Here is a 13680-nt window from a genome sequence, read left to right on the forward strand (position 1 = left end):
GGTTGACCACTGTGTCTTTTTCATGAATCACCATTTTTTAAAGCATTTCCTTGCTTCCTGTCACTACAAGATACTCCAGACTCATCTTGCATTTTCTCTGCCCCAGCCCTAGAATCAACCATTTCTCCAAGGAGCCCTGGCTCCATTAATTGGAGAAAGGTATTAGAAACCAAGATCTGGAGCTAGATGTACTTCTAGGCCTTCAGTGGAAAGAGCTAGAAAATAGATGTATGGGTGTATACTAACCCATGTGTATACTTTAAGGAAATAAAAGTACAAATAGGTTGTTTCTAGTGCCAGAAACAATGAAAAATGCCAGATACCATGTAAAAGAGTTGTCGGTGTGATTTAGCACAAACGGAGTGAGGTGGAGGCCAGTGTGGTCTTCTCTGCAGAAGGAATACTTAATATCTATTAAATGAATAGAAATTAGCCAGGTGGAAGGGTGAGAAGAGAGTACTTCCAGTAGAAGGAGCAGCATCTGAAGAAGCACTGAGTAGGAAGAACTCAACGCATTTGACCAATTGGTACAGACCCATCATGGTGAGAGCAGAGGAATTCAGGGAAAATGCAAATGAGCAGAAGCTGGGTCATGTAGGGCCTTGAAGGCCATGGTAAAAGTTCCCGATTTTTTCATGAATACAATGGATTGCCATCAAAGGGTTTTAAGTAGGGAAGAGAGATGCATCCTTTTTCCACAGAAATGTAGGGCCATGTGAGGTAGGAATCACCTTCCTTAGCAACCGCACCACACCTCCTATAAGCTTTTCTCTGGGGGCAGTCATCCTCCGGAAGATTTGCACCTGGTCCACACCATAGCCTTACTTTCTGGGTTTTGAATTTCACCAAGTCCTCATCTACAACATACACTCCTATGAGGGATAATGTTTCTCTATTTTTTACCTAGTTGCTAAAAAGCTCACGACTATGTTTTCTACACAGTTATATTTTCCTGAGTTCATAATAAATTATTCATAATAAAATATCTCTCCTCTCCTTCTCTTTCACTAATTAGTTACCTTTAGAGAATGCTGGGTTGTTCTTGTGGGGCTTTTTTTTATTATTATCATAAATACCTGTACTTTCATTGCAAGCAAATTGAAGACCTCCTTTGACATAAGGACGGTTACATACTTTGTAAGAATTAACAAAGATATAAAGAGACCCATCCTATTACTTGAAGCAGGAATTTTCTCCTTCACGCCACTACCAGCCTCACCCAGAGGATTCCAATCACATGGAACTCCTGAGGTTGTTCTGTTTCTCGGAACAGTTCTAATTACTGCAAAGTTATTAGATGTTTATTGATTGTTGTGCCAGATGAATAAACAATGGTCTGTTGTTAAATAATGAGGCGCTAGTTGTTTAAAAATGTTTATAGTGTCTTATGTAAAATCTAAATGTTTACCAAGTATAAAACACATTAAGAAAATAATTTGCTTATTAAAAAGCAAACTTTTAAATTGCACACATCAAGTATGACTATAAAAATGAAAATAGAAGGTTCTACATCATCTATAGAATGCAATAAAGACAAATAATTATCCCCAGGGGAACACTGTTACAACCATTGCTTACTTATGCTTTATTTGTCCTTTTCTCTTGTGATAATTATTCACTCCTTCGGACTAAGAGATGCTGACAGTTCACTAATAGCATGGTTGTTTTTGTTCCACACACCCTGTGGTTTCCTCTAATTTTAGTCCTAAGACAATGTATTCAATTATTTTCAGGTCCTAAATTTGTTTCAATGGTGTATCTGTCTGTTTAGATTAATGAGTCTCTAATTTAAGAAATCACACCAATTCTATTTTGATATTTCAAAACTGTACTGAGCACCATTTAACATGTTATGGAATTCTCACCTCTTCCCGCATACATAAATTTACGTTTGAAAGTCAAGCCAGCAGAGCGCTGGGAGTTGGTCTCAAGACTTGGGTATGATGGCACCTCTACACATACCACATAATAATTGTGACTGAACTTAGACAAATCAATCAATCCCCACTCCCACTCCCCATGTTTAACATAAGAGTTGGTAATCATTCCTATACCTCGTTCATCGGGTTGTTATGTGGTTCAAATGGAATAATGGCCGGAAAACTGTTTTCTTTGTGTACCATAAAGTTCTTGTGAATTCTCAGTCATAGTATATGAATATGCATTCATCTCAAAAGCACTGAACACACACTAAGTTCCAGGCCCAATGTCCATGCCAAAAATGTACAGATGTTTGAGTAGAAGATGATGATGATGATGATGATGTCGATGAGGATGATGATGATAATGACCAAAGTTGCATAGGGTTAAAAATATGTGTAATAGTTCTTAATATCTATATAACAACTTCAGAATATTATAATGGAGATATGGCATTTTGTCTATTAAATCTCTTACATTTATGTTTTGGTCATTTAAAGAAATAAGTTTATTGTAAATTTGTCATGGATTATTATATGCTGAATATTAACCGTGTAATTGAAACTCTGGAATTGCAAACAGGATATAATTTATGATTCTATTATTTCTAGGAAAAAGTGAGAAATTGGTTAATTTTTTATTTAACTGGTGAATTCTATCAGGTTTTCTGTTGAGTTCCCAGTGTTTTCTCTGATCAGCTCTTCCTGTTTTAGACTGACAGTGGGCCCAGGCAGAGTTTCAGTACAAATTGTCCTAGGGAAAGACTTTTGCGACCTTGTATATCATCTGTTTTTTAGGATTTTATTTGAGAGTCAGAAGCATAAGTGGCAATAAGGACTCCGAGAGCAAGAGAAATGTGAGCTGTAACTTCACTGGGGCAGCAAGAGACCATAATTATCACACGGACAGCAAGATACTAAGGTAATATGCTGAGTTCACACAATTAGTCAACAGATACTGACGAAATATTTGCCATTCACCAAGCACTGTGCTGGTGACAGGGAATATACTAGTGAATACAGCCTAGTACCTCATCATGGAGATCCAAAAAATTAGGAAGAGTTCAGAAAAGTTCAGAAGAGTGTTCTGGGCTAGGGTTAGGAAGAATCTTCTAAAGAAAACAGCATGTGGGAAGACCTGAGGGTAGGAAGGAATATATTGCCTTTAAGTTACTCCTGGAGCATAGACAACATATTCTGGGTGTTCTGTATATCTGTGTATCCCTCACAATGTCCGGTATTGTGTTGTACACAGAGAGACAAACAACAGATATTTTTGAATCAGTAATAAATGATGAACACCAATGACTATGACACCATTGGGTCAGTGGACCCTACCAGAGCTTGTCTAGTTCTGAAGGCTAGAACATGAATATCTTGTCTGGCAAAGTGTGCATCATGATATCTGCTACACAGGACTACATACAAATATAATGAAGTGATACATGGGAAAGCAACCTTTAAAATGCAAACACATCATCAATGTGCTCATTGTTCATCTTTGAAACAAATAGACGAGTGGAAAGAGCATGGAAAAGAACAACATCAAGGAAGATTCTCATTACAAGGGGTCAGAATCCTTGGGGCACCTGGGTGGCTCAGTCTGTTAGGCGTCCAACTTCATCTCAGGTCCTGATCTTGCAGTTTGTGAGTTCGAGCCCTTCATCAGGCTCTGTGCTGACAGCTCAGAGCCTGGAGCCTGCTTCAGATTCTGTGTCTCCCTATCTCTCTGCCCCTCCTCCGCTCATGCTCTCTCTCTCTCTCTCTCTTTCTCTCTCTCTCAAAAATAAAAAAATTTTTTAAAGAAAGGGTCAGAATCCTAAACATTTTGTTAATTTAATTCTCAGACACATAAAATAACAGAATGTATCTGAGAAGCAGAAATAACCACATCTGTGTCAATGTTAAAGTCTCATAAACTTGAGGGAGAGACTTGGGGGAGAACTCATAAACTTGGGGGAGAAAGAGAAAATGTTTAGGCTACCAGCTTAAGTAAAGGCATTGCCATTCGTCATGATCAAAGCTCACAAGCCAATGCACCTGAGTTTCACACAACAGCATGGAAGTTGAACAATTTGGTTAAAGAACATGTTAATGATGCCAGTCAGTGAATTTGGATAGATTTCCCCACAGACTCAAACTCTTATTTTGATTCTACATTTACATACACAGAGAGTATATATGTGTTAAAAAGAAATTTGTTAAAGCTTTGTTTTGGGGTTATGAGATAATATATATGAAAACATATATCTACAAATACTTACAGAACTCTAAGAAACTACTATGATCAGTAATATTTTTAGTTATATTGCTCTATGCCATCATAATCTTATGGGCACGGCTTCTTAAATAATGGTCCTTTGAGAGCTTTTGCTAAATGGTCTTGAATGGAATCCAAGTCTTGAATTGCTTAAATGAATTCCACTCTCTCCTGAATGGCATAATGCTGCTTCAGGATGTTAGTTAATGGAATTGTGACCCTACAACTTTAGTGGAGCTAACTCTATTAATAAGGCCAAATAGGCCTTTATCTAGGATGATAAAAAAACAAATAGCACAGCACTTTTTTTTAATAACCATTGAGATATCCTTGGAATAATGCCACAAATTTGAGCCTGGAGAAGAAAAATTAATTATTTGGAGAGAGAATACGTTCACATAGTTGCTCATCCTGCCTTTTACTAAGGTATTTGCAGTGTGGGAAGCAGTCAGACTACACTGATTCTCATCACATGCAGTGAGCTTGATTAAAAGGCTTTCAGGATGTCTGCTATTAAACACGGAAGCCACTCTCTCCATAGGGCATTTCCAAATTAAATATCTTGCAGTATTATCAGTTAATTTACCGGTCATATTACAGTAAACACTGCAAATAGGTTTCAGTTGCCCTGTCAGTACTAACTGATTGGTAGTGGCGGGGGGGGGGGGCACTTTGTTGAATAAAACTGTGATGGTAAAATCAAACTCGAAAGCAAAGATCACGGGTATTTATGTGTGTGAGGGGTGGAGATGAGGGGTTGGCAGTCTCTATACACTGAGTCATGGCTCTGGATTAGGGAAAAGGCTGATTTAGCACAGGCCCGTGGTTACATACTCATTTCTTCATTTTTTTACCTCTTCAAAAAAATGGAAGAAGATATTTAGTATAAAAAGATAAAGAAATCAGGGAAAAAGGAAAGTAAGATCAAATAATAAGAGAAGGCCACTAGGAAATGCAAGCCATAAAATCCCACAACCCTTAGCAAACGGGGCTTAAAATTTGACTCTGGACTTCCTAGTAGCTAAATTAAAAATGGGAATCACAATTGTTTGTAACATCCACATTGTCAAAAATGTAAGGCAGGTCCAATAGGGAAAGTGTAAGACAGACGTTTTGGTAAAAAAATGAACAGACGTGGAACTAGAAGGCAGGAATTTAACTCCTATTTAGTAGTCATGTGACTTTCAGCAAATTACTTACACTTGACTACCTCAATGTCTTCTGTAAAATTTGGATACCACTGCTTCATGAATTGTTTCGAAATTAAATTCTAAAGTGAGTATGCTCTTTATTTTTCTTTTGGTCACCTGAATCGATTCCCCTCACTTCTCTGCTTCCCAGGAGTTGACCCTGCAAACTGCATCATCCAGGATCTTTTTGCCCTCTGGCTTCCAGCCTGGTTCAGCCGACAAGAGGTAACCTCTCCCCACCGCCGCAATGCCCAGAGCCTAATGGTAGCTCCCTCTATAACTACAGCTTCTGATGGGCAGCAGCCTTCCATAGCACTGGCTCATGCCAGTCTCCCAAAATATTGCTGCCTCCCCTCACCTAAGAGTAGTAACAGCTTCTGGATGCCTGGCGCCTCTCATCACTTGTTGGTTTCCTCAACTGCATCCATACTTTTAGAAATAGTCCATTAAATTCTCATCAGAATCCAACAGGAGAATGCACAGTATTCTGTTTCTGGCCAGGCCCCTGACTGATAAAATAAATATTTATAATAAGGTAGAGAGGGAGGGAATAGAGTCCCAGTTTTGAGCCCCTACTATAGGCCTAGCACAGGCACTGTTTATAAAGATATTCAATAAATGCTGATAAATCTGAACAAAGGGGTATGAGAGAGGATTAAAAAAAAACAGATGTCACAAGAATTTGAGACACAGGAATCAGATCCTTTGCATCAGATGACCCCCTTTCCCTAATATGGAATGTGAACAGAAGAAAGAAACTCAGGATTGATTTAGTCTGGACAACAACAAAATGCTAGCATGTATTAAGATATAAAATATCGTTCTCAGTTTTAATGCAATTCAAAGAGAAATGATGTGGCAAGTGCAGGATTTTCTCTCTGCCATTTAATATAGTTGGGTATATAGTGGACGCGAGTGGGTATAACATCATTAATGGAATGACTAGTATTCTCAAATGCCTAACCACTTTTTGGAATGATTTACAATTTTCTTTTTTTTACACGTTTATTTATTTTTGAGACAGAGTGTGAACAGGAGAGGGGCAGGGAGGGAGAGGAAGACACAGAATCTGAAGCAGGTTTCAGGTTCTGAGCTCTCAGCACAGAGCCTGACATGGGGCTCGAACTCACAGACTGTGAGATCATGACCTGAGTCAAAGTCGGATGCTTAACCAACAGAACCACTCAGAAACTCCTCTTTTTTTTTAATTTTTAAAAATCTATTTATTTTTAGAGAGAGAAATCACAGGTGGGGGATAGGCACAGAGAAAGGGAGAGAGAATCCTAAGTGTGCTTAGCACTGAACCCATTGCATAATTTTCAAAAAATGTGTCAACAGAAAATAAATATTTTGCCACCTTTTCACATACAAACAAGGGGGTCAATTGAAGAATGACTAAAACAATAAAGGAAACAGTGCCCCCAAAATGTATTGTTCGCGGGGTCTAGCACAGACACAACAAAAGGTTTGTGGGCATCCAGTAAATTCTGTTATTATTCCCAGAAACCACCAAAGTCAGCTCATCCCACGCATTTCTCTTAATAAACTATCCTACATGTGACTTGATCAGGAGAGGCCCTCTTCCTCAGATCCTCTTTATTGGTGTGTGTGTGTGTGTGTGTGTGTGTGTGTGTGTGTATTATATACCTATGTATATAATATATATCTATATATATTTTTTCTCTTTTGATGAATGTTTTTTTATAGGAGAGCAGAGAGGTCTTAGATCCTTTGTGTACAAGGTGTCTCCATAACCAGACGGATCTTGTATAAAATAACCACAGTGTAGGGGAGAACTCACAAAGAAAAAGACTCATAAAGTAAAACACTTTGCTTTTTTTTTTTTTGCCATTTTCATCCTGTTTTGATTTTCAACATGTGTAAATCATTCTGTTGCTATAAAACTTATTAAATGAAGTAGAAGAGCCAAGACCAAAAATGTAATAATGAAGCAATGTTTTAATCCTTTACAATTTTTTGGCATGATCAGCTCGATTATACTTGATATACACTTAAGGGTTTTGTGTTTCAGAGGGAACTTTTCTTAACACTGTTCATGTGTCCCAGATGTGACCTAGTTTCATTCTGGGAAATAGATGCTGAGTGTTGCACAGGCAAGTGAAACAGACATGGGTATTTTAGGAGCCATTAACGCAGTATGCTTACAGGAACCAAATATGAAATTCCAGCTGGCCAGTGAAAACCTTTCTTGAGCATGTACTATGTGCTGAGCACAGAAATGTAAAAACAAAGGACAGGTCCTGATTTTGAGGAGCTCATAGACTAGTTAAGAGAGATGATAAACATGTCACATTGTAAGAGAAAACAAATGTAAAGATAAAACCAAAGCATAATATGTTCAGATATCAGAAGGTTGAGGGTAGAGAAGCATTATATACTATGTAGCCTTTTTTTTTTCTGTTTTAGGAGTGTTAAGGGGATGCTTCATAGAGGAGGTGGAATTAGAGCAAATTCTGAAATCTTAATTCCAGTTTGCAAATTCCCTTCAATTAAGTCATGACCTCTTTATGGACAAATGTCCACTTGGATCAGCGAGAAAACAGATGGAAAATTACCAGCCCAAGTCTGGGCATAAAATAGAAGTAGTAAATGTTTCCTCTTCTGTATTTTTTTTAATTGAGGTAAAAGAGTTTGCAACTATTAACACTTTCTAATTCCAAAAGGCCCTCATCATTCCACAAAGAATCACTACACCCATTGAACAGTCATTGGCCATTCCCCTCTCCCCACAGCACCTTGCAACCACTAATCGGCCTTCCGTGTCTATGGCCTTTAGTGTCTTGCTTCCTTCGCACAGCATAATGTTTCAAGGTTCCTCCATGTTGTAGTATGAATCAGTACTTTATTCCTGATGAATATCCCATTGAATATGTATGCCACATTTTATTTATGCATTCATCTCTTGGTGGACACTGGGTTGTTTCCACATTTTGGCTATTGTAAATAGTGCCGCTATAAACATTCGCACATAATTTTTTTTATTTAAAACTTGTCTATATGATATATTCATGTCATCCGTGACTAGAGATAGCTTGGCCTCTTCCTTTCCAATTTGGAATGTCTTTTCTTTCTTTTTCCATCCTTGTCGCTCTGGCTAGAACTTCCAGTACAATGGTGAATAGAAGTGTCAGGAGCAGACATCCTTGTCTTGTTTCTGATCTTAGGGAAAGCTTTCAGTCTCTCACACTGAGTGGGATTTTCCTAGATGCACTTTATCACGTTGAAGAAGTTGCCTTTATTCCTACTTTTCTGAGTATTTTTATCATAAAAGATGATTGAATTTTGTCAAATGCTTTTTCTGCATCAATTGTGATGATTGTGTGGCTTTTTCCCTTTTGTCTATTAATATGGTAAAATATATTGATTGTTTTTCCTATGCTGGACCATCCTTGCATTCCTGGGATAGATTCCACATGGGTATGGGATATAGTGCTTTAAATATGCTGTTAGATTCGGTTTGCTTGTATTTTGTTAGGGACTTTTGCACCTATATTCATAAGGGATATTGCCCTACCATTTTATTTTCTTGCGATGTCTTTGTCTGGTTTTGATATCAGGGCAATACTGGCTTCATAGAATAAAGTGTTCCCTCCTTCTATTTTTTTGGAAGACTTTCAGAAGGATTGGTTTTATGTCTTAAAACAAACAGTAAGCTCTACCAGTGAAGCCATCAAGTCTTGAGCTTTTCTTTGTTGGAGGCGTTTGATTATTGATTCAATCTCCTTATTTTAGGTCTATTTAGATTTTCTATTTTTCTTCTTGAGTCAGTTTTGATAGTTGATGTGTGTGTAGTTTGTGTGTTTTGAGGAATTTGTCTATTTCATCTAGGTTATCCAATTTGTTGATATATAAGTGTCCATTGATTGATGAATAGATAAAGAAGATGTGATTGATATATGCATATATGTATATATATATGTCTATACAATGGAATATTATTCAGCCATAAAAAGAACGAGATATTGCCATTTTCAACGACATGGATAGAACTAAAGAGCATTATGCTAAGCAAAATAAGTCAGCTAGAGAAAGACATATACTATATGATTTCACTCATATGTGGAACTTAAGAAACAACAACAAAAAAAAATGAGCAAAGGGAAAAAAAGAGAGAGGGGGGAAACCAAGAAGCAAATTCTTAACTATAGAGAGCAGACTGATGGTTACCAGAGAGGAGGTAAATGGAGGGATGGGGAAGTGGGGGATGAGGATTTAGAAGTGCACCTGTCGTGGTGAACAGCAGGCTTGTGTGGAAGTGTTGAATCACTACATTGTACATTTGGAGCCAATATTACACTGTGTTTACTAATTGGAATTTAAATTAAAACTAAGAAAAAAAAAAAAAGAATACACTTCCAGGCTTTGCTGGCAATGGCCCAGGTGTAAAAGAGCATGGTATAATTGCATGTGGCTTGAAATGGCAGTTCTATGTGAGATCATTACGTGTCAGCTGTGTGTGTACTCTAGGGGCTGTGTGTGCTTAACAAAATGATGTAAAATACCACCTTAAAAATGTTAATAGTATTCTCTTATAATAATTTTATTTCTATAAAGTCAACAGCAATGTCCCATTTCATTTTTTACCTTAGTAGTTTGAGTTTTATTCCCCCCTTAATTAGTAGAGCTAAACAGTAGAGTTTGGTAATTTTGTTACCTTTTCAAAGAACCAACTTTTTATTTCATTTATTCTGTTTCTATTTTCTTTTTGTTTTTGATTTTTTTAATGTTTATTTATTCTTGAAAGAGAGATAGAGTACGAGTGCGAGTGGGAGAGAGGCAGAGAGACACAGAATCAGAAGGAGGCTCTAGGATCTGAGCTGTCCGCACAGAGCCCGACGTGGGGCTCAAACTCACGAACCATGAGATCGTGACCTGAGCCAAAGTTGGACGCTTACCTGACTGAGCCACCCAGGCGTCGCTTCTTTTTCTATTTTCTATTTCATTTATGTCTATTCAGATCTTTACTGCTTTCTTCCTTCTGCTGCTTTCGGTTTAGTTTGCTCTTTCTTTTCTAGTTGCTTGGGAAGGTTATATTATTGATATAAGATTTTTCTTTCCTTAAAATGTAGGCATTTAGAACCATAAATTTCCCTCTGAGCAAGCACTGTTTAACAGAATTACTTAAGTTTTGGTGTTGTGTTTCCTTAATTCTTCTCACAGTATGTTCTAATTTTCTGTGACTTCTCTTTTGACCCATTCATTGTTTAAGAATGTGTTTAATTTCCACATATTTGTGAATTTGCCAGCTCTCCTGTTCTTTTTTTTCTTCCTTCCTCCTTCTCTCCCTCTCTCTATTCTTCCAAAAGGATTTGTGTGTGTTTACGCATGTGTAGTAAGAACATTAAACATGAAATCTACTCTCTTAAAAATTTTTAAGTGCAAACTACAGTATCGTTAACTATAGGCACAGTGTTGTACAGCAGATCTCTAGAACTTATTGGTCTTGCATAACTGAAACTTTGTACCCATTAAACAGCAACTCCCCATTTTACCCTTTGTCCAGCCCTTGGCAACCACCATTCTACTCTCTGTTTCTAAGAGTCTATTTTAGATACCTCATGTAAGTAGAATCAGGCAGTAATCCTGTGACTGGCTTAATTCACTCAGCATAATGTCCTCTAGGCTTATCCATGTTGTCACATATGGCGGGATTTCCTTCTTTTTAAAGCTGAATAATATTCCATTGTATGTATACACTACATTCGTCCGTTGATGGACATTTAAGTTACTTCTATATGTTGGCTGTTGAAATAATGCTGTGATGAATGTGGGAGTGCATATATCTCATTGAAGTCTTAATCTCAATACCTTTGGATATATACTTGCTAGATCAGATGGTGATTCTAATCTTAATTTCTTTGAGGAAACTCCATAATGTTTTCCACAGGGGCTGCACCATTTTGTATTTTACATGTACCAACAGTGTACAAGGGCTCCAGTTTCTCCATATTCTTAGGAACATTTGTTATTTGTTTAACATAATAGACATCCTAACAGATGTGAGTGATATCTCGTTGTGATTTTGACATGCATTTCTCAGATGATTAGTGATGTTGAGAATCTTTTCATAAATCTGTTGGCCACGGTACACCGTCTCTATAGAAATGTCAACTCAATTGGGGCGCCTGGGTGGCTCAGTCGGTTAAGCGGCCAATTTCGGCTCAGGTCATGATCTTGCGGTCCATGAGTTCGAGCCCCGCGTCGGGCTCTGTGCTGACAGCTCAGAGCCTGGAGCCTGTTTCAGATTCTGTGTCTCCCTCTCTCTGACCCTCCCCTGTTCATGCTCTGTCTCTCTCTGTCTCAAAAATAAGTAAAATGTTAAAAAAAAATTAAAAAAAAAGAAATGTCAACTCAAGTTCTTGGCCTATTTTTTAATGAAGTTAGTTAGTTAGTTAGTTAGTTATTTTTGCTGCTGATTTGTAGGAATTCCTTACACGTATTGGCTATTAATGCCTTATCAGCTATATCATTTTAAACTATTTTTCTCATTCTTGGTTTGCCTTCTCACTCTATTGACTGCCTCCTTGCTATGCAGAAGCTTTTTAGTTTAATTGCTTTTGTAATTTTCCTTGTGTTGCTTGTGCTTTTGGAATCATATGCAAGAAATCATTGCCAAACACAGATTCCATGAGCTTTTCCTCTGTTTTCTTCTAGTAGTTTACTACTTCTAGTAGTTTATTTCTAATTTTGTTCTATTGTGGTCAGAGGAAATGCTTTGTATGGCTTCAGTCTTTTAAAATGTATTGAGATTTATTTTATGGCCTAAGGTGTGGTCTTTTCTGGAGAATGTTTCATGGGCACGTGAGAAGAATGTATATTCTGCTGTTGGGTAGAGTGTTCTATATATATCTCTTAGATCTCGGTGGCTTATAGTGTTGTTCAAGTCTTCTGTTTCCTTGTTGATCTTCTGTCTCATCGTTGTATCCATTATTGAAAGTGGAGTATATAAATGCCCTACTGTTATTGTTGAGCTTTCTATTTTTTTCTTTGTCAATTTTTGCTTCACATATTTTGGGACTTGGTTTTTGTGTTTATAATTGGTATATCTTCTTGATGGGTTTTTTAGTCATTATGTAATGTCCTTCTTTGTTTGTTGTAACATTTTTTTCTTAAACTCTATTTTGTCTGATATTAATATAGCCAATCCAGCTGTCTTTTGGTGAGTATTTGCATGGAGCATATTTCACATCCTTTAATTGTCACCTTAGCTTTCTTTGGATCAAAAGTGAGCCTCTTGTAGATAGCATGTGACTGAATCATGTTTTTTACTCCATTCTCCCATTATTTGCCTTTTGGTTGGAGTTTTATTCCATTTACATTTAATGCAGTTACTGATAAAGAAGGACTTCTATTTGGCCATATATTTTTCACATGTCTTATATCTTTTCTTTTTCCTCATTTTCTCCATAACTGCCTTCTTTTGTGTTAAATATATATTTTGTAGCATACCATGTTGATTCCCTTCTCATTTTTTTCTACACATTTTTAAGTGATTTTCTTAGTGGTTTACCATCTAATTATAGGATTACAATTAACAATTTAATTTATAGAGATACAGTTTGAATGAGAAAAAAGTTAGTTTCAATTATATATAAAAGTTTTCTTCTATACAATTCCATCCTTCCCTTTATGTTGTTATTGTCACAGATTATATTTTTATACATTATGAGCCCATCAACATAGATTTATAATTATCTTACAGTTTTTTTTAAATCATATAAGAAAACTAGGGAATTCCAAATTAAAATACTGATAGATATTTACCTATGCAGTGACCTTTATTGCTCCTTCTATGTCTTTTCCTTCCCTTCACCCCTTCACTTTTCACTGATCCTTTTGTTCCTTCCCTCCATGTTCTTTCTTTTCTTTAGAACATTGGTAGGAAAAAAGAGAAAGTTGTATTTTATTATTATTTTAAATTGAGAAGCTTATAATATCCTTGGTGATTGATCCTTTCTCTCATCTTTGACACTCACATGATCTGTTACAACTATTCTCTGTGTGGTTTATTTGACTTTTTTATGTGCAAGTCCAGCACCCCTAATTACAAGGTAAGCATAGTGAGGGTAGAGACTCTGCCTTATATTTCTCCACATTTCGAATGTGAAAGGAAATGTCCTATTCATAGAATGCACTTAAAATGTGGTTGTTGATGTTGCCCTAGATATCCTGCTTCCTTTTTCAGGCAGGCAAACTATTATTTTCCCCATTTATAGTGAGAAACTGGGAACCAAGAGAGTTCCGGAACCTTACCAAGGTAATAAGAAGAAGGGGGAGAAAAACATGTTTT

The 13680-nt window shown here is 36.9% G+C and overlaps 1 protein-coding gene across 2 annotated transcripts in view; it reads left to right on the forward strand.

Moving 5' to 3' along the window:
• The window catches only part of FGGY (FGGY carbohydrate kinase domain containing), a 447559-nt gene extending 434243 nt beyond the window's left edge, over positions 1-13316 (forward strand). The window contains exons 19-21 of one of the 2 annotated variants that reach the window (XR_008294919.1): positions 2718-2841; positions 5521-5594; positions 7797-13316. The gene's annotated coding sequence lies outside the window, so the exon portion shown is untranslated. Of the gene's footprint in view, positions 1-2717; positions 2842-5520 lie in introns of both variants that reach the window. The other variant, XR_008294918.1, reaches the window with a different exon arrangement.
• The last annotated feature ends 364 nt before the right edge of the window (positions 13317-13680 follow it).

This window comes from Acinonyx jubatus, chromosome C1 (assembly GCF_027475565.1).
Source record: "Acinonyx jubatus isolate Ajub_Pintada_27869175 chromosome C1, VMU_Ajub_asm_v1.0, whole genome shotgun sequence".
NCBI lineage: Eukaryota > Metazoa > Chordata > Mammalia > Carnivora > Felidae > Acinonyx > Acinonyx jubatus.